At 43.0% G+C, this 27,095-nt stretch overlaps 2 long non-coding RNA genes across 2 annotated transcripts; both read left to right on the forward strand.

The window, feature by feature from the left end:
- Nucleotides 1-14,149: 14,149 nt before the first annotated feature.
- On the forward strand, nucleotides 14,150-15,780 carry LOC119284864. Its single transcript, XR_005139256.1, has 3 exons — nucleotides 14,150-14,974; nucleotides 15,060-15,185; nucleotides 15,645-15,780. It is a non-coding gene; the product is annotated as an uncharacterized LOC119284864 (long non-coding RNA).
- On the forward strand, nucleotides 15,781-19,458 carry LOC119284863. Its single transcript, XR_005139255.1, has 3 exons — nucleotides 15,781-15,822; nucleotides 16,314-16,913; nucleotides 18,673-19,458. It is a non-coding gene; the product is annotated as an uncharacterized LOC119284863 (long non-coding RNA).
- The last annotated feature ends 7,637 nt before the right edge of the window (nucleotides 19,459-27,095 follow it).

Here is a 27,095-nt window from a genome sequence, read left to right on the forward strand (position 1 = left end):
CAGGCAATAACCATACCGCTTTAATGTGCAGGTAGTGGGAGCTCCGGTGGCTCGCTGGACTCATGAGTTTGCCGAATTGAAGCGGCAACTGGATGCGGTGGATGCCGACATCGAGCTTGTTAATAAGAGGCTTGACGAGGCACAGGGTAAGTGTTATTTTCTGGTGAATGCCACATAGTAAGAGCAGCAAGATGCTAGTATCTTTAATATGTTGTGACTGCAGATGGAGCTGCCACCGTGGAAACCCTGCGGGCGGAACTTGCCCGAGCCAAAGAACAAGCAAGGATTAGTAATGCGGCTGCTTTGAAGGCGGCCGAAGAGTTGAAAGCCGAGAAGGTCGCGCATTGCGAGAGCAAAGAGAAGATGGCCAAGATGGCCGTAAAGTTAGAAGACACTGCCGACCGTTGCTAGTTCCTTGAAAAAGAAAATTGAGCGAAGGCAACGGACCTTGAAAAGGCCACGATGGCGAACAAAGACACCCACTCTGCTATGAGAGCGAAGAAGGAGGAGATGCGTGAAGCCGGGGATATTACGGCTAGGAAGCCCTTCATGCTACGGAGAAAATTCGGAGATCCACGGTATGCCCCTCTGGATCGGCTGTGGAGTTCGGCAGACGCATATATGGACTTGGCGGCGAGCGTTGCCGATGCGGCCAAATACTTCCAAGGTCAAACAGATTGTGAAGTGGACAAGCTATTCTGGTTGCAATTCAACGTCCCAGAGCATCCGCTTCCATTGACTGATCAGCTAGCCGAATGGTCCGAACTAAATAGGTTGTCCGGACTCGCCATGAGGTCTGTCATGGATCAGCTGTGGCCGGAAAAGCCGAAGCCGAACAGCTATTTCAGCTTAGTGCAGCAGTTCCTTGGTGTGGTGCCGCGCATCAATGCGATGAAGAGGTCGGCATGCATAGAAGGCTCGCGGATGGCCCTTGCCCGTGTTAAAGCATACTGGGCGGAGATGGATGCTACCACTGTTGCGGCGCAGGGTTCGGCCATAGGCCGAGTGGCTGCCGAGCACTATTTCGAAGAGGTTCTCGAGGGTGCTCGTTTGATAGAGGCCCAGTGCTCGAAGAATATTATGTTTGAGTGACATGTATTCCCATTGTAAACACAATGTTTTTATGAAATTTATTAAGGCTGTGTTTATACTTTTGCCTGAAAGTAATATGATGCCTCATGTGCGGCCGTTTATGTATACATGTGTATAACCTGAAAGATTGCAGTCATCGGCTTCAGCCCCCACGCATATAATGTGGAGGTGTTCACAGAAGACGCGTGTTCACACTTAACCCAACGTCTTGGTCCTATTAAGGAGGTGATAGCGCAGCGAACGAGGCAACCGGACTATAATGCTTTAACACTTTCACTTAGCCATAGGAGTTTGACGGTGGGGCTACTATATAGCCCCTGTTGGCTCCGCATTCTCCCGAATTTAGGGTGCGTACATGCCTGGCCGGGAAACGGCCCTTCGTTAAGGCGGAGGAATTCCAACATTCCGATAGGTCATCGAGTGGTTGACCAGTCTCACGCTATATCATGACAGTCAGTTTTTGGCTTTCTCTACTAAGGTGCTTGTCCGGATGACCCGGGGCACAATCGCAGTAGTTCTCCTAGTGCTACCTTAGCCGATAGAGCGGAACGTAAGGTACCAAAACATAGGAGCCGGGCAAACCCAACATTTGACCAAAGATATGATTCGGAGCTGATGCATATAAGGCCAAACTCGTGACGCCGAACACTCCCTAAGGTATTCGGTCTTTATGGTATAAACCGGGCCTAAATAGTGCCCTTTGTAAGAAGCCCCTGGTGTCCAGGTACGTGCATTATTCTGACGTGGCCACATGCCAAGACGCCAGCATCCTTCTCAATTGTACTGAGAATCTCAGGGATGTGTATCAACAAGAGACAGTAAAAATGGTTGACGCAGGGTCTTAATCTAAAAAGAATCCTTGGGACGGGTCCCTGCTGCACGTCTGCGCCTGTGTCTCCGTTGTGCCGTATCCTGGACGGGTGTAGCACGGTGGTCATCTGTAAAACAGAGGAACCTAGGTGAAAAGTTGTCGTGCAAAAAGGTAGGTTTTAAAGAAACCATGTAAATTTCAAGATGAGTAAAAATTGCCACTTGTCTGCGCGCGTTGAGCCCCTTGTGTTTATGAGAGGGGTGTGGCCATCAAACCTGTAAGAATTTCATATAGCTGCGCCGGACTCGTCTAACCGTGTTTGTGGTCTTGACGACCTATCGAGTACTTTAGCTGGTGAGGTCGTTTTAGTGTGCGGCTGCCAAGGCAGTCGCACTCTCTTCGGCGTGCAGGGATCGCTTAATATTTCCATTCACTGTAATGATGCCACATGGACCGGGCATCTTAAGTGTAAGGGAAGCGTAATGCGGTATTGCATTAAAGCGAGCGAAAGCTTCGCGTCCAAGTAGTGCTTGATAGCCACTTTGGAACGGAGCAATGTGGAAGGTTAAATTTTCGCTACGGAAGTTATCGGGGAAGCCGAATATAACCTCTAGTAGCAGGGAGCCCGTGCAATGAGCCCCTGGGCCTAGCGTTACTCCTTTAAGGGTAGTATTGCTGAGGCAAATTTTCGTTGGGTCTATCCCCATTTTGCGGATTGTATCCTGGTATATCAGGTTTAAACTGCTGCCACCGTCCATCAGGACTCGTGTAAAGTGGTATCCGTTAATTATTGGGTCTAATACCAGGGCAGCCCATCCTGCACGCCGGATACTTGCTGAGTAATCACGATGGTCGAAAGTGATCAGTTGAGATGACCAGTGGCAGGACTCCTCGGTGATAGGCCCTTGGGCATATTTTTCTGGGAGTGCCGCTTTGTTTCTCCCCTTGATCACGTGTAACACATTTACTGTTTTGACTTCTGGTGGAAATTTTCTTTGTTCCCCAGTGTCTTGCTTGAGAGGCTCATCCTCGTCTTCGCTTGGTGTATCCTCCCCCTTGTGTACGGCGTTGAGCTTGCCGGACTACTTGAAGACCCAACATTCTCTATGGGTATGATTAGTGGGTTTACCAGGGGTGCTATGGATCTGACATATTTGGTCCAGAATTTTGTTGAGGCTGGACAGTTCATCTCTGGCACCTTTAGAGGGCGGCTTTTGCTAACCTGGCCAAGAGCTTCTGAATCCGGCGTTTACCGCCGTGCTCTTCGGGCTGTCTTCTTTATTCCGACGCTTATTATTTTTGCTGCATCATTATTTCCCGTTTTCATCTCTAACTTCGGATGTACTTGGGTCGCTGGTGCTGTATCTGGCTAGCCAGCTGTCCTCACCTGCGCAAAAGCGGGTCATGAGGCTTGTTAATGCTACCATTGTTCTTGGCTTTTCTTGGCCGAGGTGTCTGGCAAGCCATTCGTCGCGGACGCTATGCTTAAAAGCTGCCAAGGCTTCGGCGTCCGGACAGTCAACTATTTGGTTCTTTTTAGTAAGAAACCTGTTCCAAAGCTTTCGGGCTGACTCTCCGGGCTGTTGAGTTATATGACTCAAATCGTCTGCATCCGGGGGTCGGACATAAGTCCCTTGAAAATTTGCCCGAAAAGCGTCTTCGGGCTCTTCCCACCTTCCAATGGAGTTTTCGGGGAGGCTTTTAAGCCAGTGCCGAGCTGGCCCTTTGAGCTTGAGGGGTAAGTACTTGATGGTGTGAAGATCATCTCCTCGAGCCATATGGATATGGAGGATATAGTCCTCAATCCAGACCCCAGGGTCTGTTGTTCCGTCATATGCCTCTATGTTTACGGGTTTGAATCCCTCAAGAAATTCATGGTCCAGCACCTCATCGGGGAAACATAGGGGGTGTGCGGCACCCCTGTATCTGGGTGTACCGCATTGTTCGGATGTTTGTTGTGTTGCATCGTATGCTGGAGCGTGCTTGCATGGTCCGTAGATGGATCTGGTTACGTCGTCCTTTCGGTGCGAGCCCTCGCGTGGATCGCGTATTGGCTTATGTGTGGCGTTGTCTGCCGCTCTATGTTGGCCGTGAGGTCGTCTATCCGGCCAGGTGGCCGTTTTGATTTTTGGTTACGGGGGATCTAAGGCCTCCTCATCGAATTCGGGTAGCAACTTCCGCTTCGGGTAGCTCTTGGTGGGGCGATTACCGCCGTACTTCGCTGTTGCGTTGAGTACTTGGCTCCATCTCATTCCGAGTGTGTCTTGTGCAGCCTTGAGTCTTTGCTTCTGCTTTTTTACACTCCTCGCGGTGGCAACAAGCCTTTGACGGGCATTCTGTTGCTCTGGGTGTCTGTCCAGTGTGAGGTCGTCCGGACTATTATCTTTGACAGAGTCAGGTTGTTCGGTTTGATTCTCCGTATTGCCGTCATCCGGCGATGGTTCGCCCTGCTCTAATGCTGGGTCTATATGATCGTTGTTTTTGTCGAGGCGGGATTTGGAGCGGCGCTTACGCCACCGCTTTGACTGTTCTCGAGGGGACAACCCTTCGTTGCGTCCTTCCGTTCCTCGTTGTTGTTTTCTTTTGGTGTGTTCACCATGTATACGTCGTGTGGTGAAGTGGGCGTCCAGTGCCCTGGGGGCAGTGGTTCCTGTTCATCTCCTGCATCGTCGTCCATGCCATCGATGTATTCGGAGTCGGAGTCGAGCATGTTGGTTAAGTCATCGACAGTGGCTATTAAGTGGGTGGTGGGTGGGCCGCGAATTTCTTCGTCGTCCGTATCCCAGTCCTACCGGACAGAGTTCGGCCAGGATCCTCCTGACAAGGAGAGAGACCTTAATGAGTTCAGTATGTCACCAAAGGGCGAGTGCTGAAAAAATACCCGCGGAGGTAAACTCCATGATCGGCGCCCAATCAGATTCAATAGGAACGGGCACAGGTGGCTCGGAGTCCGTGGCCGGAGAAGGATCCAACAGTTTAACAACACGGCTCTCGTGTAAGGTAAGGTCGATGTTTGGCTCGATCGCTGCTGAGGGTAAGGCCTCCGTGGCGGGGTCCATCCACCCGTCCATGGACGGCGCAACTGGCTCCGAATTGAGGGTCGAAGCGGCTGCCTGTGCGATCTCCTAAACATTGTCCGATGGTAGAGCTAAATCGTACTCATTGTGACCGCGTGACGCACAAGGCAGAGGCTCGAATCCGTCGAGGATCAAGTCTCCATGGATATCGGTCATGTAGTTTAAGCTTCCAAACCTGACCTGGCGGACAGGGGCGTAACTTTCAATCTGCTTCAGATGGCCAAGCGAATTGGCCCGCGGTGCAAAGCCGTCGAACACAAAGATCTATCCGGGGAGAAAAGTCTCACCCTGGACTGCATCGCTATCGATGATAGTAGGAGCCATCAAGCCTAACGGCGACGACACACAGGAACTCTCAATGAAAGCACCAATGTCGGTGTCAAAACCGGCGGATCTCGGGTAGGGGGTCCCGAACTGTGCGTCTAAGGCGGATGGTAACAGGAGGCAGGGGACACAATGTTTTACCCAGGTTCGGGCCCTCTTGATGGAGGTAAAACCCTACGTCCTGCTTGATTAATATTGATGATATGGGTAGTACAAGAGTAGATCTACCACGAGATCGGAGAGGCTAAACCCTAGAAGCTAGCCTATGGTATGATTGTATGTTGTAGTTGTTGTGTCCTACGGACTAAAACCCTTCAGTTTATATAGACACCGGAGAGTGTTAGGGTTACACAAGGTCGGTTACAAAGGAGGAGATATACATATCTGTATTGCCTAGCTTGCCTTCCACGCCAAGTAGAGTCCCATCCGGACACGAGACGAAGTCTTCAATCTTGTATCTTCATAGTCTAACAGTCCGGCCAATGGATATAGTCCGGTTGTCCGGAGACCCCCTAATCCAGGACTCCCACACCCCCCGAGAGAAATAGTGGGCCTTATGGGCCTTAGTGGAGAGAGAGAGGGCTGGACTAGGGCAGGCCGCACGCCCCTCCCCCTCTGGTATGAATTGGACTAGGAGAGGGGGGGCGGCGCCCCCCTTTCCTTCTCCCTCTCCCCCTTCCTTTCCCCCTCCTAGTAGGAGTCCTACTCCTACTAGGAGGAGGACTCCTCCTCCTGGCACGCCTATAGGGGCCGGCCGGCCTCCCCCTTGCTCCTTTATATACGGGGGTAGGGGGCACCTCTAGACACACAAGTTGATTCGTTGATCTCTCCCAGCCGTGTGCGGTGCCCCCCTCCACCATAATCCACCTCGATCATATCGTACCAGTGCTTAGGCGAAGCCCTGCGTCGGTAGCATCATCATCACTGTCATCACGCCATCGTTCTGACGGAACTCTCCCATGAAGCTCTGCTGGATCAGAGTTCATGGGACGTCATCGAGCTGAACCTGTGCTGAACTCGAAGGTGTCATGCGTTCGGTACTTGGATCGGTCGGATCGTGAAGACGTACAACTACATCAACCGTGTTGTGCTAACGCTTCCGCTTTCGGTCTAGGAGGGTACGTGGACACACTCTGCCCTCTCGTTGCTATGCATCACCATGATCTTGTGTGTGTGATACGTCTCCGTCGTATCTATAATTTTTGATTGTTCCATGCCAATATTATACAACTTTCATATAATTTTGGCAACTTTTTATACTATTTTTGGGACTATCATATTGATCCAGTGCCCAGTGCCAGTTCTTGTTTGTTGCATGTTTTTTGTTTTGCAAAATATCCATATCAAACGGAGTCCAAACGGGATAAAAACCGACGGAGATTTTTTTTGGAATATATGTGATTTTTGGGAAGAAAAATCCACGCGAGACGATGCCCGAGGGGGCCACGAGGCAGGGGCGCCCCCTGACCCTCGTGGCCACCCTATAAGGCGGTTGATGCCCTTCTTTCGCCGCAAGAAAGCTAATATCCGGATAGAGACCGTGTTAAAATTTTAGCCGAATCGAAGTTACGGATCTCTGGGAATATAAGAAACGGTGAAAGGGTAGAATCTGAGAATGCAGAAACCGAGAGAGACAGAGAGACATATCCAATCTCAGAGGGGCTCTCGCCCCTCCCATGCCATGGAGGCCATGGACCAGAGGAGAAACCCTTCTCCCATCTAGGGAGGAGGTCAAGGAAGAAGAAGAAGGAGGGGGCTCTCTCCCCCTCGCTTCCGGTGGCATCGGAGTGCCACCAGGGGCCATCATCATCACCGCAATCTTCACCCACAACTTCACCACCGTCATCACCAACTCTTCCCCCTCTATGCAGCGGTGTAACCTCTCTCTTACCCGCTGTAATCTCTACTTAAACATGGTACTCAATGCTATATATTATTTCCCAATGATGTATGGCTATCCTATGATGTTTGAGTAGATCTGTTTTGTCCTATGGGTTATTTGATGATCAAGATTGGTTTGAGTTGCATGTTTTATTATTGGTGATGTCCTATGGTGCTCTCCGTGTCGCACTAGCATGAGGGATCCCCGTTGTAGGGTGTTGCAATACATTCATGATTCGCTTATAGTGGGTTGCGTGAGTGACTGAAACACAAACCCGAGTAAGGGGGTTGTTGCGTATGGGATAAAGAGGACTTGATGCTTTAATGCTATGGTTGGGTTTTACCTTAATGATCTTTAGTAGTTGCGGATGCTTGCTAGAGTTCCAATCATAAGTGCATATGATCCAAGTAGAGAAAGTATGTTAGCTTATGCCTCTCCCTCATATAAAATTGCAACAATGATTACCGGTCTAGTTATCGATTGCCTAGGGACAAATAACTTTCTCGTAACAAAAAGCTCTTTACTAAAACTAATCTAGTTGTGTCTTTATCAAAACAGCCCCTAGCTTTTATTTACATGCTCTTTATTGTCTTGCAAACCTATCCAACAACACCTACAAAGTACTTCTAGTTTCATACTTGTTCTAGGTAAAGCGAACATCAAGCGTGCGTAGAGTTGTATCGGTGGTCGATAGAACTTGAGGGAATATTTGTTCTGCCTTTAGCTCCTCGTTGGGTTCGACACTCTTACTTATCGAAAACTGTTGCGATCCCCTATACTTGTGGGTTATCAAGACCTTTTTCTGGTGCCGTTGCCGGGGAGCAATAGCGTGGGGTGAATATTCTCGTGTGTGCTTGTTTGCTTTATCACTAAGTAATTTCTATTTGTTGTTCTTAGTTGTTCTTTATCTTTAGTTATGGATATGGAACACTAAATACAAAAAAATTAGGTGTACTTGCTGCTCATGGAGATGAGGAACCTCCTAAAACCCTCGATGCTCGTTATGTGACAGATATTATGTACTACTTTGATAATCCAGAGAAAACCCCATTCAATTTGGTAATGGAAGACACGTTGGGTCAACGTGAATACTTTAGGGATTTTCACTTGACTCAAAAAGGGAAACTATTATGTGATCAAATTTATATGTTATATTTGGTATGCTAGGCAACTATGCTTGAGATATGATTATACTTGTTGCTCTAGGATGAAGGCTCCACACCTTCCCTTTTCATGTGAATTTAATGATAATGAAACTTTGGCTTCTTATCCTAGAGGTATATATGACTACTATGATGTGGAACAAATAGAAGAATTTTTTGCTTTTATGGGTGCTTATGAAATTGAATCTATGTTCAAAGAATATGAAAATCTTTATGATGCTGTCTACAGACCTGAAAATTTAGCTATCCTTAAATATTGTTATGAGAATTATGAATACAATTCTGATATTGATGCGTTCATTGAGAAAGTCTCCGTTGTCCCAGAAGAAACTAATATTTTGCAGGAATCTATGGAAGAAGAAATTGATGAAACTGTGAGCTCATTGGATGAAAAAGATGAGGAGGAGAGCGGAGAACAAAAGGAGGAAGAGGGGATTGATCACCCGTGCCCACCTTCTAATGAGAGTAACTCTTTAACTCATACATTGTTTAATTTCCCTTCGTGCTTACCGAAGGATGAATGCTATGATAATTGCTATGATCCCGTTGATTCTTTTGAAATATCCCTTTTTGATGATGCTTGCTATGCTTGTGGTCAAGATGCCAATATGAATTATGCTTATGGAGATGAACTTGCTATAGTTCCTTATATTAAACATGAAATTGTTGCTATTGCACCCACACATGATAGTCCTATTATCTTTTTGAATTCTCCAAACTACACTATATCAGAGAAGTTTGTGCTTAATAAGGATTATATTGATGGGTTGCCTTTTACTACTACACATGATGATTTTGATAGATATAATATCCATTTGCTTGCTGCTCCTACTTGCAATTATTATGAGAGAGGAACTATATCTCCACCTCTCTATGTTTCCAATACGATAAAATTGCAAGAAACTGTTTATACTATGCATTGGCCTTTACTTTGTGTGCATGAATTGTTCTTTTATGACATGCCGATGCATAGGAAGAGAGTTAGACTTCATTGTTACATGATATATGTTACTTTGTGCTCACTACTAAATTACAGATCATTATTATTAAAATTGGCTTTGATATACCTTGGGATCCGGGTGGATTCACTACTTGAGCACTATATGCCTAGCTTAATGGCTTTAAAGAAAGCGCTGCCAGGGAGACAACCCGGAAGTTTTATAGAGTCATTTATTTCTTTTGAGTGCTTTCATATAGTTTAAAAACAACAAAAATAAACAGGGGAATCCAAAACTTCTTCAAAAAGAAAAGCGAAAGTGAGAAAGACAAGCATTGTTGAAGTGGGAGCTAGCCTTGAACTTTGTTCATGCTCACGGAAACTTTGTGAATCTTGATTACGAAAACTTTTCAACAAAAATAATTATCCCCTTGTACAATTCCATTGTATTATAAAAATAATGTGCCAATGTTTGCCTTTAGGATGTTTACGGTGCTTGTTGGTTTGTGCGGTGCAGGACAGAAACTTTGGCTGTAGTGCGTGATTTTACATTTTTTTTACTGGAACGTTAAATGGTTCTGATTATTTTTGCACTTTCTTTATATACAAATTTTTTATTTTTCCTAATTTTGGCAGAATTTTTCAAGTATCAGAAGTATGGTGAATGTTCAGATTATTACAGATTGTTCTGTTTCAGACAGATTCTGTTTTTGATGCATAGTTTGCTTGTTTTGATGAAACTATCGAATTATATCAGTGGATTAAGCCATGAAAAAGTTATATTACAGTAGACACAATGCAAAAACAAAATATGAATTGGTTTGCAACAGTACTTAGAGTAGTGATTTGCTTTATTATACTAACGGATCTTACCGAGTTTTCTATTGAAGTTTTGTGTGGATGAAGTGTTCGATGACCGAGAAGGTCTCGGTGTGAGAAGAAGGAAGAGAGGCAAGAGCTCAAGCTTGGGGATGCCCGAGGCACCCCAAGTAAATATTCAAGGAGACTCAAGCGTCTAAGCTTGGGGATGCCCCGGAAGGCATCCCCTCTTTCTTCAACAAGTATCGGTATGTTTTCGGATTCGTTTCGTTCATGCGATATGTGCAATCTTGGAGCGTCTTTTGCATTTATTTTCATTTTTCTTTTATGCACCATGCTGGTATGAGATAGTCCTTGATTGATTTATAGAATTATCATTGCACTTCAATTATATCTTTTGAGTATGGCTTTATATATGCTTCATGTGCTTCGCTTATAACATTTGAAGTTTGGATTGCCTGTTTCTCTTTACATAGAAACCCGCCATTTGTAGAATGCTCTTTTGCTTCACTTATATTTGTTAGAGTGTGGGCATATCTTTTTTAGAAATAATTAAACTCTCTTGCTTCACTTATGTCTATTTAGAGAGATGACAGGAATTGGTCATTCACATGGTTAGTCATAAAATCCTACATAAAACTTGTAGATCACTGAATATGATATGTTTGATTCCTTGCAATAGTTTTGCGATATAAAGATGGTGATATTAGAGTCATGCTAGTGGGTAGTTTTGGATTAGTAGAAATACTTGTGTTGAGGTTTGTGATTCCTGTAGTATGCACGTATGGTGAACCGTTATGTAACGAAGTAGGAGCATGAGGTACTTATTGATTGTCTTCCTTATGAGTGGCGGTCGGGGACGAGCGATGGTCTTTTCCTACCAATCTATCCCCCTAGGGGCATGCGTAGTAGTACTTTTCTTTGAGGGCTAATAAGCTTTTGCAATAAGTATGTGAGTTCTTTATGACTAATGTTGAGTCCATGGATTATACGCACTCTCACCCTTCCATCATTGCTAGACTCTTCGGTACCATGCATTGCCCTTTCTCACCTCGAGAGTTGGTGCAAACTTCGCCGGTGCATCCAAACCCCGTGATATGATACGCTCTATCACACATAAGCCTCCTTATATCTTCCTCAAAACAGCCACCATACCTACCTATTATGGCATTTCCATAGCCATTCCAAGATATATTGCCATGTAACTTCCATCATCATCATATACATGACTTGAGCATTCATTGTCATACTGCTTTGCATGATCGTAAGATAGCTAGCATGATGTTTTCATGGCTTGTCCTTTTTTGGTGTCATTGCTACGCTAGATCATTGCACATCCCGATACACCGCCGGAGGCATTCATATAGACTCATATCTTTGTTCTAGTATCGAGTTGTAATATTGAGTTGTAAGTAAATAAAAGTGTGATGATCATCATTATTAGAGCATTGCCCGCCAAAAAAAGAGGCCAAAGAAGCCTAAATAAAAAAAGAGGGCTAAAGAAGCCCGCAAGAAAAGGGGCAATGTTACTATCCTTTTACCACACTTGTGCTTCAAAGTAGCACCACGTTCTTCGTATAGAGAGTCTCTTGAGTTATCACTTTCATATACTAGTGGGAATTTTCATTATAAAACTTGGATTGTATATTCCGATGATGGGCTTCCTCAAATGCCCGAGGTCTTCATGAGCAAGCAAGTTGGATGCACACTCACTTAGTTTCAGTTTGAGCTTTCATACACTTATAGCTCTAGTGCATCCGTTGCATGGCAATCCCTACTCCACACATTGACATCAATTGATGGGCATCTCCATAGCCCGTTGATTAGCCGCGTCGATGTGAGACTTCCTCCCTTTTGTCTTCTCCACACAACCTCCACCATCATATTCTATTCCACCTATAGTGCTATGTCCATGGCTCACGCTCATGTATTGCGTGAGGGTTGAAAAAGTTGAAGCGCGTTAAAAAGTATGAACCAATTGCTCGGCTTGTCATCGGGGTTGTGCATGATGTGAATATTTTGTGTGATGAAGATGGAGCATAGCCAGACTATATGATTTTGTAGGGATAACTTTCTTTCGCCATGTTATTTTAAAAAGACATGATTGCTTTATTAGTAGGCTTGAAGTATTATTGTTTTTATGTCAAATGATAGACTATTGCTTTGAATCACTCATATCTTAATATTCATGCCATGATTAGATATGTGATCAAGATTATGCTAGGTAGCATTCCACATCAAAAATTATCTTTGTTATCATTTACCCACTCGAGGATGAGCAGGAATTAAGCTTGGGGATGCTGATACGTCTCCGTCGTATCTATAAATTTTGATTATTCCATGCTAATATTCTACAACTTTCATATACTTTTGGCAACTTTTTATACTATTTTTGGGACTAACATATTGATCTAGTGCCCCAGTGTCAGTTCCTATTTGTTGCATGTTTTTCGTTTCGCAGAATATCCATATCAAACGGAGTCCAAACAAAATAAAAACTGACAAATATTTTTTGGGGAATATATGTGATTTTTGGGAAGAAAAATCCACGCAAGACGATGCCAGAGGGGGCCACGAGGCAGGGGGCGCGCCCCTGACCCTCGTGGACACCGCGTAAGGCGGTTGATGCCCTTCTTTCGCTGCAAGAAAGCTAATATCCGGATAGAGATCATGTTAAAATTTCAGCCCAATCGGAGTTACGGATCTCCGGGAATATAAGAAACGGTGAAAGGGTAGAATCTGAGAACGCAGAAACAGAGAGAGAGAGAGACAGATCCAATCTCGGAGGGGCTCTCACCCCTCCCATGCCATGGAGGCCATGGACCAGAGGGGAAACCCTTCTCCCATCTAGGGAGGAGTGATACATCTCCAACGTATCTATAATTTTTTATTGCTCCATGCTATATTATCTACTATTTTGGACATTATTGGGCTTTATTATCCACTTTTATATTATTTTTGGGACTAACCTATTAACCGGAGGCCCAGCCTAGAATTGTTGTTTTTTGCCTGTTTTAGGGTTTCGGAGAAAAGGAATATCAAACAGAGTCCAAACGGAATGAAACCTTCGGGAACGTGATTTTCTCAATGAACAAGACCCAGGAGACTTGGACCCTACGTCAAGACACAAAAGAGGATGCCATGAGGTAGGGGGCGCGCCTACCCCCCCAAGCACGCCCTCCACCCTTGTGGGCCCCTTGTTGCTCCACCGACGTACTCCTTCCTCCTATATATACCTACGTGCCCCCAAATGATCAGATACGGAGCCAAAATCCTAATTCCACCGCCGCAACTTTCTGTATCCATGAGATCCCATCTTGGGGCCTGTTCCGGAGCTCCGCCGGAGGGGGCATCGATCACGGAGGGCTTCTACATCAACACCATAGCCCCTCCGATGAAGTGTGAGTAGTTCACCTCAGACCTACGGGTCCATAGTTATTAGCTAGATGGCTTATTCTCTCTTTTTGGATCTCAATACAATGTCCCCCCCCCTCTCTTGTAGAGAACTATTCGATGTAATCTTGTTTTTGCGGTGTGTTTGTTGAGACCAATGAATTGTGGGTTTATGATCAAGTCTATCTATGAATAATATTTGAATCTTCTCTGAATTCTTTTACGTATGATTGGTTATCTTTGCAAGTCTCTTCGAATTATCAGTTTGGTTTGGCCTACTAGATTGATCTTTCTTGCAATGGGAGAAGTGCTTAGCTTTGGGTTCAATCTTGCGGTGTCCTTTCCCAGTGACAATAGGGGCAGCAAGGCACGTATTGTATTGTTGCCATCGAGGATAACAAGATGGGGTTTTCATCATATTGCATGAGTCTATCCCTCTACATCATGTCATCTACTACCACTATAAAAGAAACAAAAGCAGCAGATCCGAACAATCAAATCCATCCATCTACAAGATCTAATGGCTCATAATCCTTCGATGTTTAACGCTGCAAGCCATGGGTTAATTAACTAATCCATCCATCGCTAACCCACCCTGCCGTTCGCAAAAAGAAACCGCTACGCAATGTGCGCACCACGCCCGCACGACTTCCGCCCGCTCGCCCCGCCAAAAGAAAAAAAGGACTTCCGTCCGCTCCTCCTCATCCATGCCCGCACACCAGTCGTTCCCCACAGCACGGGCGGGCCGCCCATCCTCCCGCCGCCTCCTGCCGTTCGCCGCTCGCATCATCCTCCTCTCAGCTTGGCCTCCCCCATCCTCGCGTCGTTCGCTAGCCGCCCTCCCGCCGTATGCCGTTCGCTAGAGATGCGGGCGGACGGTTGGGCTGGCGAGCGGTGGTAGGTTCGTCACGCGACAGGTCGCCTGGGATGCTAGCCGATGGATGCGGGTCAAGCCGACTCGGGCGGCGGCGCATCTTCGGTAGAGGAGAGGGGAAAAGAAGGAGAGTCCTGGGGGCGGCTGAGGAGGTGCTCGCCGGCGAGCGGGCTCCGACGGCCGCCTGGCGCGCGGGGTTGGATGGGGGCGTTTCCCGGCAGTCACGGCCGTCCTCGCGACACCAACTAGCCGAAAGCATCGCCGCTCCCCGCCGCCCGCCGACGCGACGTCGCCTGCCCCTCCTACCCATGCGACAATGTTGCTCCTCGGCTCCTCCCCGCGCGACACCGCCTTCCCCAAGAGCGCCCACCCTGTCGTCCTCCTACTCCTCAGTGCCTCCTTCTCGCCTGCCCGCAACACCTTGCCTTGCAGCGGCGCCTGACACACGCACGACCCACACTAGAGCACGCCGCCCCTCGCTGCCCGGTTTTCTTCTTTTCCGTCGCACTGTGCGAAATCTGCCCCATGCTCGGTCTGGATCTACATAAGCGACTGAGAGAGAGAGAGCACAGCGAAGACGCACACTGTGGATTGTGGAAGAGGTACGTAGGACAGCACCCCTCTGTGTTCTTCCTTTTGGGTCTACTTTCTCTCACACACATGTGTATCTGTATTGATTCCCTGTAGGAAGAGAACATGCTGTTGGATCCGAGCACCTGTCGGAGGAGCATAGGCATAAGGAGGCATCCATGAGACAAGTTTTTTTAATTCGTATTTCTATGTCTGCATGATGACATTAGTTAACTGGTAATAGTAAGTCACTGCCACACATCACTGATGAAACAGTTGTTTTTTCCCATTTAGCAAAGAAATTATGATCTGTTCCTCTACCAATAATTGTAAATTAGTCATGACACCCAGTCTAGCACCTGTCATGTTGTTTGATTTGTCTCTCTATATATATGTTCTCATGAGTGGTCATAGTTTTACATGACGATTTCCAGAATACAAATACACTAAAAGTTAATTTGATTTTCATAAATGTGTCCAATTTTGGTTGTATAAATCAATTTTTAATTTGGCATCCCATTCCATGCCAAGAATCAAATGACAAGCTGAATTTGTTCCTATGTAACTGGGTTCAGTAGCTTCCCTCTCCTGAATTATTCTTGTTGTAATTTCATGGTTATGCAATTATCAATCTTCTCTTACTCATTTCACATGTCCATAGTTAGCCAGGCAACTGAAGGTGGGTCATGTATTTTAGCACAGGTTCGATGTGGCGATTGTTAACTTGTTCCAACTGTGAAAAATGGTAGTTGTTGCCGGATGAATTTCTGGTCTCGCACCTCCTTATTTTTGGTCTTGCACCATGGACGGCCTGAACGGCGCTGATGCGTGCTTCTCCGGAGGAGGGCCATGTGACGGCCAGACCGGCAGACATAGCCAGGTAAGACCAAGTGCTAGATACTGTCATGAGATAAATTTTGATGGATAGGATTTTAATAAGTTAGCGGTGTAGGTCGAGACGACGAAGAGATTGGTACGCATAATGTGTAGGCAGAATATGATACATTTACATGACAGGTCTAGGCTCGGCTGGAGAGCTTTAGGCTTTTTATTGATTAAGCTTAACACTTCCGCTCACTCATTATTACTCTGTATTCATCAAAATTATTTATTTTGTACTATATTGTAGCATGTTCGACAAACACAATCAGAGACGGCCATGGTGCTAGCTGATAGCACTTGCTAACTTAAAAAGTTTACATACATTTTCTCTAATTATATGAGTGTTTCTTACCAACTATTGAGCCTACCAGTTTTAGATCTATGTCTCTAAGGCCACTACTCAACTTCAGGTCGGTACTTCGCGGTAGAGTATACCTCCATAATTCTCCATCAAAGATACTAAAGTTTGTTGATGATGATTTGTTTCAGGATATGCGGTACAAGGGATTCGAGGCAAATTGAGGAAGGAGCTGGAGCAGGTGGTGGATTAAGGAAAGAGCTGGAGCAGAGACGGATTAGAGCTGCTTAAGTGCAGATTTTTAGACTAGCCTGCTTGAGTACATGTTCTTAGATTGCATATGGAAGGGAACTTACGTGCATGTTGTTTGGATTGCAGGATGGAAGGGAACTTAAGTGCATGTTTTCGGATTGTACATGAACTAAGTTCCTGCTGAAAAATGGTGACTGCATTTAGAGCTGGCATTGGTGCTTGGTCAGACATGGTGTCTTTGTAACTACACTAAGTTCCCTGGTTCTTGCTTAAAAATGTTTACAAGATAACATTTCTAAACATGATCTAGAAGCCCTCAAACCAGATCAAGCTCGGTACATTGGAATAAAAAGAATGACAAGGCAGTTAGAAGTTCAGAATTCTATATAGGATATATATACTTGGTTGTACCATATTTAGCTGAACTAAAGTAGATGCTCTAACTGTGTTCACATGATTTTGAACAGGCCCATGGAGAGAAGCCCTAATGTACACCCAAGGTTCAGGGAGGTGATCCAGGTTTCCAAGAAGGTTAGAAGGTTAGTTGCTTGTGCAATTGAGTTCAAATGTAGCTTGTTGCTGGAAGGAGTAGAGTTTGATTAGATCGGATCAACGTTATTTGGTATTTTGGTAGTGGTTAAGTATGGGATATGCACCTGCCATTTTTCTATGCATATTGTTCTGTCCATGTATGTTGCATCCTTTTGACTTATGTATGATGTGTTCAGTGATGTCATTGGTGACTCATGTGAAGTTGCTTTGTTTGATTCAAGTGCAATTAGACCGTGGCAGCCATGCGGAATATATGCATGAAGCCGTGAGCAGTGAGCAGCTTACCTATTTATTATTGTTGGCCTTTTCAGTTGGATTTAGTATAGCTGGTTTACCTGCTTCTCAGATGACGAACAAAGACTAACATTATCTCTTTATTCTTGCATCTTATACCCTCAGCTTGAGAAAAACAAACCTTATCATTTCCATTTGTAGAGTTAATATCATATTTGAGGGATCAGTTGGCACTCATGCCTAAAATGTGTTGTTTTTTCGCATGCTTAATTGTACACAGCTAGATAGACATGCATAAGTATTTAGGTTGATGCACAAGTCAATTTACAGTAGGATTATGAGGACAATCAACTAAGCTCCAACAACTTATCTGCTATTTTCAGATCAGCAAGGCAAGAATAGCTTTATTGTTTCTCTGTTCTTTCCTTATTCTCACACAACAGAAAAACTAAATTTATTTCTTCTGCACTTTATGTTTCTTAATGTTGTCAGACTAATACAGAAGAACAAAAAACTAACTGTTGATGCTTTGTCTGTCCAGCTAGCCGGCAAGTCAGATAAAAGTGCCATCTGATACGAGAAAGTACTACTGTTTACATTTATAAAAGATACATAAGTGTTAATTTGGCAAGTCTGTTAGTTGATAACCTTACCTGATGTTAAGAGGGTGAGTGGTTAGTGTAAAATAACTTTGAGATCATCTCCTTTTGCAGTTCTGACCAATTTTTTCTTCACATCATTTTGAAATTCTTAGTTTGTTTTTTGAGTTATCCATATTGTACCCATGTCATGCTGAATGAACGTGCATGCTGTGAGAGAGAGATGGAAACTGTAATTCTTCAGTGTCATTGTACATTATGTAGAGTTATATTTTGAAAATCACTGTTTCGATGTCTCATCAAGGTTGAGGCTCATATTGTTTAAGAATGTTGCTCACCAATTCACCATTGTTTTTGGGTGACCCAATTTATGTAAGCATGTACAAAATTAGACTACGAAACACAAACCAGATATATTGGTTCACTAAACTCACAGTTATCAGGGAGAAATAACATAAACTCTTTCGTTTCAAGCATTTTTTCTTACTAAGTTTCCTATATCTAATCTACTTCACACATTATATAACTATGAAACTGCTAATAATTATTCACAACGGCATCTCTAAATTCATCATGAGAACATGCTATATGTCTCTCTGACAATGTGTCATGATGATTTGGGCATCTGGCTTATCTTAATGTTGTCAGACTGATACAGAAGAACTGAAAACTAACTACAGTTTGGATGTAACAACGTACACGGCATAGCTTGACACCACGTAGAAGTCAGGAGAGCGCCCACGTCGCCTAGGTTGAATTCAAGTTTTGCCTCCATTTTATCCAGATCCTTGCTATTGTGGTTAGGTTTTAGAGATCAGAGTTGTTGTATCTATGCAAGTGAAGAGTACTCCATCTAAATTTGATTGCAAAACAAACAACACGTTTTAACTACATGCTTTTCAACTTCCTGTAGGAGGGTGAGTGGATTAGTCGCCGATTAGTGCCTTCACTGTTGTTGAATAAACTGGCTTCAGCTCTGATGCATGTGAACTGTGAGGTGTTTTTGGTATGGGAATGATGAGGTTTTGATGGTCTATACCTGATTGCAAGGGTTGGGTATGAATTAAATTTGCGTCCAAACTTGGCAATTATCTTCTATGAATTTAGGCATTGTTCACATGTCCTTTGAGTCAAACAGAAATATGCTTCAGAAATGCTCCAATTTGCTGCTTTTCACATTTAGAGAAGGTTGTTTATTTCGTATTCATCAGGTTATGCTAAAGCAGAAGGCATTGTGCTAACATTTTTTAAGCCTTACTTGATTTTGATATGTGGTTAGCCGTTTGCCCTTGCACCAAAAACAAACACTATTCCTATGTCTTACTTAGAAGCAAAGGTGCATTAATTATTAACTGGTTGATATATGTTCCATGGTGGGTGGCATAGAAAACAAAGCTTCTTTCTAAGACATGATGTTCTGTTACTAGCAAAAAAGTGTTAGAATTTATAAGTACTTATTCAAAGAAAATAAAAACTGACTGGAGAACTGTTTGCTTCTACCATTCCTTTCAAGTTAAGGCAAAAATCATATTGGCATGTAGCTTGTGCTCCTGCAGAGTTCTTTTTGTTTTGATTTTCTGTAATGTTAAAGGCATATCGAATAATGAAATTGCAATAGTTATGATCCCTAGGCCCGACAAAAAACTGACGAGAGTATTAGGTGGTGGCAGGTATCAGGCTACAATAGCTGAATTGCAAGTCTTCTAATGAGGTATTGTGCTTCACCTGATATGCTTATATGGCCGTGTACCTTGTGTGCAGGTTTGCATTGCTATCTTGAATATTTTTCTGTCTTTTTGAACCTTTTACTCTGCTCAGCTTCTGCGGCAAGGAGGAGCAATCTTACAGTGCAAAGATGAAGAAGGGGCAATTCCTCTTCATGGTGCTTGTGCTTGGGGGTATGCATTATTTATTTGCATTGAGCTTATACTTCATTGCCCCAAGGAGAAGGTTTCATGCCCCAAGAAGTAGAATACATACAGATAGGCACCCATCGGGATCAAGAAACCAAAGTCTGGGCCCTGTTAACTACTCCCTCCATTCCAAAATAGATGACCCAACTTTGTACTAACTTTGTACTAAAGTTAATACAAAGTTGAGTCGTCTATTTTGGAATGGAGGGAGTACAAAGCAAGTCGATGCCATCATACATATGACAAACTGATGGGCCTGTCAGAGCGAACCCCTGGTTGAGATTTGTCAAAAGACTGGGCGGTAAACTGAGTGGTAGTCTTAGTATCTTAATACACAACTTGCGTACTATGGGAATTGTGTTTATGTTGTTATGGGATTATGGAGTTATGATCTAAAAAAATTATGGAGTTATAATCTAAAAAAGAACTATGGAGTTGTGTGCAAAGAAAGGACATAATGTTTCTCAAATTGCCCTTTGTATCTCTATGTTTTGCACTTTATCAAAGGCGCAATTAGTTGAGCTCTCAAGCCAAGTTTTTCCAGCATCATTTCACTTATGGTTCCTTGCAAGAATTTTGAAGGAAATATTTCGCCTATGACAACCTAGAACTTGCTAGCTGTGTAGTCCGTTGTTTACCATGGTAGGGTGATATCCTATTTTTTTTCTAAGTAGATGTAGTTATATTTTGATATGGTCTAATACATCTCATTTCCTAAATTGAATAATACATATCTTCTACAAAATTAAATATCAAGAAACTAGATGCAAATTAATTGTGAAATAGCACCACTAATTTAATGGTGCAATCTAAAGAAGAACGGTTGAACAATTGTTTTTTTATCAAGCAATTCGGTGACAACAGTCAACAGTGCCAAGGTTCAGTTCATCAAGGAGAGAACTACTCGTACAATGTCCATTGATACAACACCCTGGCCAGGCAAACAAAAGACATGCGTTGCATGTGCTGCTTACTAGTCTTGCTTAAGGCGTTACTCTGTTTTTAACTTAATACTTTAGATGCATGCTCGATAGCTATCGATGAGTGGAGTAATAGTAGTAGATGCAGGCAGGAGTCGGTCTACTTGTCTCAGACGTGATGCCTATATACATGATCATACCTAGATATTTTCATAACTATGCTTAATTTTGTCAATTGCTTAATAGTAATTTGCTCACCCACCGTAGAATACTTATGCTCTCGAGAGAAGCAACTAGTGAAACCTATGGCCCCCGGGTCTATCTTTATCATATTAATCTCCTACTACTTAGTTATTTCCTTTGCTTTTTTACTTTGCCTTTATTTTACTTTGCATCTTCATCACAAAAATACCAAAAATATTATCTTATCATATCTATCAGATCTCACTCTCATAAGTGGCTGTGTAGGGATTGACAACCCCTATTCGTGTTGGTTGCGAGGATTTATTTGTTTTGTGCAGGTACAAGGGACTCGCCGTAGCCTCCTACTGGATTGATACCTTGGTTCTCAAAAACTGAGGGAAATACTTACGCTACTTTGCTGCATCATCCCTTCCTCTTGGGGAAAAACCAACGCGGTGCTTAAGAGGTAGCAAGAAGGATTTCTGGCGCCGTTGCCGGGGAGGTCTACGCAAAAGTCAACATACCAAGTATCCATCACATACCCTTATCTTCCGCATTACATTATTTGTCATTTGCCTCTCATTTTCCTCTCCCCCACTTCACCCTTGCCGTTTTATTCGCCCTCTCTCTCTATCCTTCCCCTCTTTCTCTATTTGCCTCCTTTTGCCCGCTTGCTTTTTGTTTGCTTGTGTGTTAGTTTGCTTGCTTGTCGCCATGGCTAGTCCCCTATCTTCTCCGTTGTCTCCCGAGAGTGAAATTCTTAATTTTAAGCAAAGGGAGGGAGAAAATCTAAAAGATGTTTGGTATAGAATTTGCAATGCTCAAAATAGATCTACTAGGAAGCAATCTACTTCCGTTTTTCTTCGGAATTTTTATGTAGGCATTACTCCTTGGCACAGATATGTTCTTGATACTATTACCGGAGGGAACTTCTTGGGTAGCCATACTTTTGATTCTTATAATGCTATGATAGATTTATTTGGCTCACCCCCTTTTTTGGTTAATGGAACTATATTAACTTTAAAGCATGTAATGCAAAGGCTTGAAATTATTGAAAATAAGGTTGCTATCGTAAAGTTAATTGAAAATTTGGATAAAAAGATCCATAGCCGAATCTCTCAATATGGATCTAAAGTAGGAGTTACTTTGAAAAACATTAAAGAAAAGAAACCCATAGTTAATGAGAAAATAAATCACGATTCCACTAGGATCGATAAACTTGAGGATATTATTACCAACTTGGGAACCGATTTTTCTTTCATAAATAATACTCCAAGTCCTCTCACTAAAATTGCCAAGCTTATGTATGTTCCTAAAAATAAGGGTGAATCCTCTAGTAAGGAAAATGCAGATCTCAAATCTATAAGTATTCATCCCAATCTTTTTGCTATCATTAAGGAACTATTTGTTACAAATGAATTTTTTGATCTTGTGCCTAAAAGTTTGATAATTAATAAAAAGAAAGACATTCCTAAAGATGGTATATGCCTCATTGAAGAATTACCTACCAAAGATGGCAATATCTAGATCTATCCTTGTTTGTTATGCCTAGCTAGGGGCGTTAAACGATAGCGCTTGTTGAGAGGCAACCCAATTTTATTTTTATTCCTTGCTTTTTGCTCCTGTTTAGTAATAAATAATTTATCTAGACTCTGTTTTGGTTGTGTTTTTTTGTGTTTAATTAGTGTTTGTGCCAAGTAGAACCGTCGGGAAGACTTGGGGAAAGTCTTATTACACTTGCTGTAAAAAACAGAAACTTTAGCGCTCACGAGAACTGCTGCCATTTTTATTTGGAAAGTGATATTTAGTAAATTATTTTTTCAGATTATTAATAGATAAATTCCTCACGTCCAGCAATTTATTTTAGAATTTTTGGGGTTCCAGATCTTGCGTTAGCTACAGATTACTACAGACTGTTCTGTTTTTGACAGATTCTGTTTTTTTTTTGTGTTGTTTGCTTATTTTGATGAATCTATGGTTAGTAAAATAGTTTATAAACCATAGAAAAGTTGGAATACAGTATGTATAACACCAATATAAATAAATAATGAGTTCATTATAGTACCTTGAAGTGGTCTTTTATTTTCTTTCGCTAACGGAGCTCACGAGATTTTCTACTTTAAGTTTTGTGTTGTGAAGTTTTCAAGTTTTTGATAAAGATTTGATGGATTATGGAACAAGGAGTGAAAAAAGCCTAAGCTTGGGGATGCCCATGGAACCCTTAAGATAATCTAAGGACACCTAAAAGCCAAAGCTTGGGGATGCCCCGGAAGGCATCCCCTCTTTCGTCTACTTCTATCGGTAACTTTACTTAGAGCTATATTTTTATTCGCCACATGATATGTGTTTTGCTTGGAGCGTCTTGTATTATTTGAGTCTTTATTTTCTAGTTTACCACAATCATCCGTGCTGTATACACCTTTTGAGAGAGCCATACATGATTTGGAATTTGTTAGAATACTCTATGTGCTTCGCTTATATCTTTTGATTTATATAGTTTTGCTCTAGTACTTCACTTATATCTTTTAGAGCACGGTGGTGGATTTGTTTTATAGAAACTATTGATCTCTCATGCTTCACTTAGATTATTTTGAGAGTCTTAAATAGGATGGTAATTTTATTAAAATCCTAATATGCTAGGTATTCAAGATTAGTAAAATTTTCTTAAGAGTGTTTTGAATACTAAGAGAAGTTTGATGCTTGATGATTGTTTTAAGATATGGAGGTAATAATATCAAAGTCGTGCTAGTTGAGTAGTTGTGAAATTAAGAAATACTTGTGTTGAAGTTTGCAAGTCCCGTAACATGCATGTATGGTAAACGTTATGTAACAAATTTGAAACATGAGGTGTTATTTGATTGTCCTCCTTATGAGTGGCGGTCGGGGGCGAGCGATGGTCTTTTCCTTCCAATCTATCCCCCTAGGAGCATGCACGTAGTACCGAGGTTTTTGATGACTTGTAGATTTTTGCAATAAGTATGTGAGTTCTTTATGACTAATGTTGAGTCCATGGATTATACGCACTCTCACCCTTCCATCCTTGCTAGCCTCTTCGGTACCGTGCATTGCCCTTTCTCACATTGAGAGTTGGTGCAAACTTTGCCGGTGCATCCAATCCCCGTGATATGATACGCTCTTTCACATATAAATCTCCTTATATCTTCCTCAAAACAGCCACCATACCTACCTATTATGGCATTTCCATAGCCATTCCGAGATATATTGCCATGTAACCTTTCACCATTCTATTTATCATGACACATTCATCATTGTCATATTGCTTAGCATGATCATGTAGTTGACATAGTATTTGTGGCAAAGCCACCGTTCATAATTCTTTCATACATGTCACTCTTGGTCCATTGCATATCCCGATACACCTCCGGAGGCATTCATATAGAGTCATCTTTTGTTCTAGTATCGAGTTGTAATCATTGAGTTGTAAATAAATAGAAGTGTGATGATCATCATTTTCTAGAACATTGTCCCAAGTGAGGAATTATCATAAAAAAGAGAAAGGCCATAAAAAGGGAGGAAGGCCATAAAAAGAGAAGGCCCATAAAAAATGAGAGAAAAAGAGAGAAGGAACAATGTTACTATCCTTTGCCACACTTGTGCTTCAAAGTAGCACCTTAATCTTCATGATAGAGAGTCTCTTGTTTTATCACTTTCATATACTAGTGGGAATTTTCGTTATAGAACTTGGCTTGTATATTCCAACAATGGGCCTCCTCAAGTGCCCTAGGTCTTCGTGGGCAAGCAAGTTGGATGCACACCCACTTAGTCTTCTTTTGTTGAGCTTTCATACATTTATAACTCTAGTGCATCCGTTGCATGGCAATCCCTACTCCTTGCATTAACATCAATCGATGGGCATCTCCATAGCCCATTGATTAGCCTCGTTGATGTGAGACTTTCTCCCTTTTTGTCTTCTCCACATAACCCCCCTCATTATATTCTATTCCATCCATAGTGCTATGTCCATGGCTCGCGCTCATATATTGCGTGAAAGTTTATAGGTTTGAGATTACTAAAGTATGAAACAATTGCTTGGCTTGTCATCGGGGTTGTGCATGATGAGAGCATTCTTGTGTGACGAAAATGAAACATGACTAAACTATATGATTTTGTAGGGATGAACTTTCTTTGGCCATGTTATTTTGAGAAGACATAATTGCTTAATTAGTATGCTTGAAGTATTATTATTTTTTATGTCAATATGAACTTTTGTCTTGAATCTTTCGGATCTGAATATTCATACCACAATTAAGAAGAATTACATTAAAATTATGCCAAGTAACACTCCGCGTCAAAAATTCTGTTTTTATCATTTACCTACTCGAGGACGAGCAGGAATTAAGCTTGGGGGTGCTTGATACGTCTCCAACGTATCTATAATTTTTGATCGCTCCATGCTATATTATCTACTATTTTGGACATTATTGAGCTTTATTATCCACTTTTATATTATTTTTGGGACTAACCTATTAATTGGAGGCCCAGCCCAGAATTGCTGTCTTTTGCCTGTTTTAGGGTTTTGAAGAAAAGGAATATCAAACGGAGTCCAAACGGAATGAAACCTTCGGGAACGTGATTTTCTTAACGAACAAGACCCAGGAGACTTTGACCCTACGTCAAGACACAAAAGAGGAGGCCACGAGGTAGGGGCGCGCCTACTCCCCCCCAGGCGCGCCCTCCACCCTCGTGGGCCCCCTGTTGCTCCACCGACGTACTCCTTCCTCCTATATATACCTACGTGCCCCCAAACGATCAGATACGGAGCCAAATCCCTAATTCCACAGCCGCAACTGTCTGTATCCATGAGATCCCATATTGGGGCCTGTTTCGGAGCTCCGTCGGAGGGGGCATCGATCACGGAGGGCTTCTACATCAACACCATAGCCCCTCCGATGAAGTGGGAGTAGTTCACCTCAGACCTACGGGTCCATAGTTATTAGCTAGATGGCTTATTCTCTCTTTTTGGATCTCAATACAATGTTCCCCCCCTCTCTTGTGGAGAACTATTCGATGTAATCTTCTTTTTGCGGTGTGTTTGTTGAGACCGATGAATTGTGGGTTTATGATCAAGTCTATCTATGAATAATATTTGAATCTTCTCTGAATTCTTTTATGTATGATTGGTTATCTTTGCAAGTCTCTTCAAATTATCAGTTTGGTTTGGCCTACTAGATTGATCTTTCTTGCAATGGGAGAAGTGCTTAGCTTTGGGTTCAATCTTGTGGTGTCCTTTCCCAGTGACAGTAAGGGCAGCAAGGCATGTATTGTATTGTTGCCATCGAGGATAACAAGATGGGGTTTTCATCATATTGCATGAGTCTATCCCTCTACATCATGTCATCTTGCTTAAGGCGTTACTCTGTTTTTAACTTAATACTCTAGATGCATGCTGGATAGCTGTCGATGAGTGGAGTAATAGTAGTAGATGCAGGCAGGAGTCGGTCTACTTGTCTCGGACGTGATGCCTATATACATGATCATACCTAGATATTCTCATAACTATGCTCAATTCTGTCAATTGCTCAACAGTAATTTGTTCATCCACCGTAGAATACTTATGCTCTCGAGAGAAGCCACTAGTGAAACCTATGGCCCCGGGGTCTATCTTTATCATATTAATCTCCTACTACTTAGTTATTTCCTTTGCTTTTTTACTTTGCCTTTATTTTACTTTGCATCTTCATCACAAAAGTATCAAAAATATTATCTTATCATATCTATCAGATCTCACTCTCGTAAGTGGCCATGTAGGGATTGACAGCCCCTATTCGCGTTGGTTGCGAGGATTTATTTGTTTTGTGCAGGTACGAGGGACTCGCGTGTAGCCTCCTACTGGATTGATACCTTGGTTCTCAAAAATTGAGGGAAAACTTACGCTACTTTGCTGCATCATCCCTTCCTCTTCGGGGAAAACCAACGCAGTGCTCAAGAGGTAGCAAGGAGGTCAAGGAAGAAGAAGAAGGAGGGGGGCTCTCTCCCCCTCGCTTCCGGTGGCACCGGAGTGCCACTGGGGGCCATCATCATCACCCTAATCTTCACCAACAACTTCACCACCATCATCACCAACTCTTCCCCCCTCTATGCAGCGGTGTAACCTCTCTCTTACTCGCTGTAATCTCTACTTAAACACGGTGCTCAACGCTATATATTATTTCCCAATGATGTATGGCTATCCTATGATGTTTGAGTAGATCCATTTTGTCCTATGGGCTATTTGATGATCAAGATTGGTTTGAGTTGCATGTTTTATTATTGGTGCTGTCCTATGATGCTCTCCGTGTAGCGCAAGCATGAGGGATCCC

Source organism: Triticum dicoccoides, chromosome 4A (genome assembly GCF_002162155.2).
Source record: "Triticum dicoccoides isolate Atlit2015 ecotype Zavitan chromosome 4A, WEW_v2.0, whole genome shotgun sequence".
NCBI lineage: Eukaryota > Viridiplantae > Streptophyta > Magnoliopsida > Poales > Poaceae > Triticum > Triticum dicoccoides.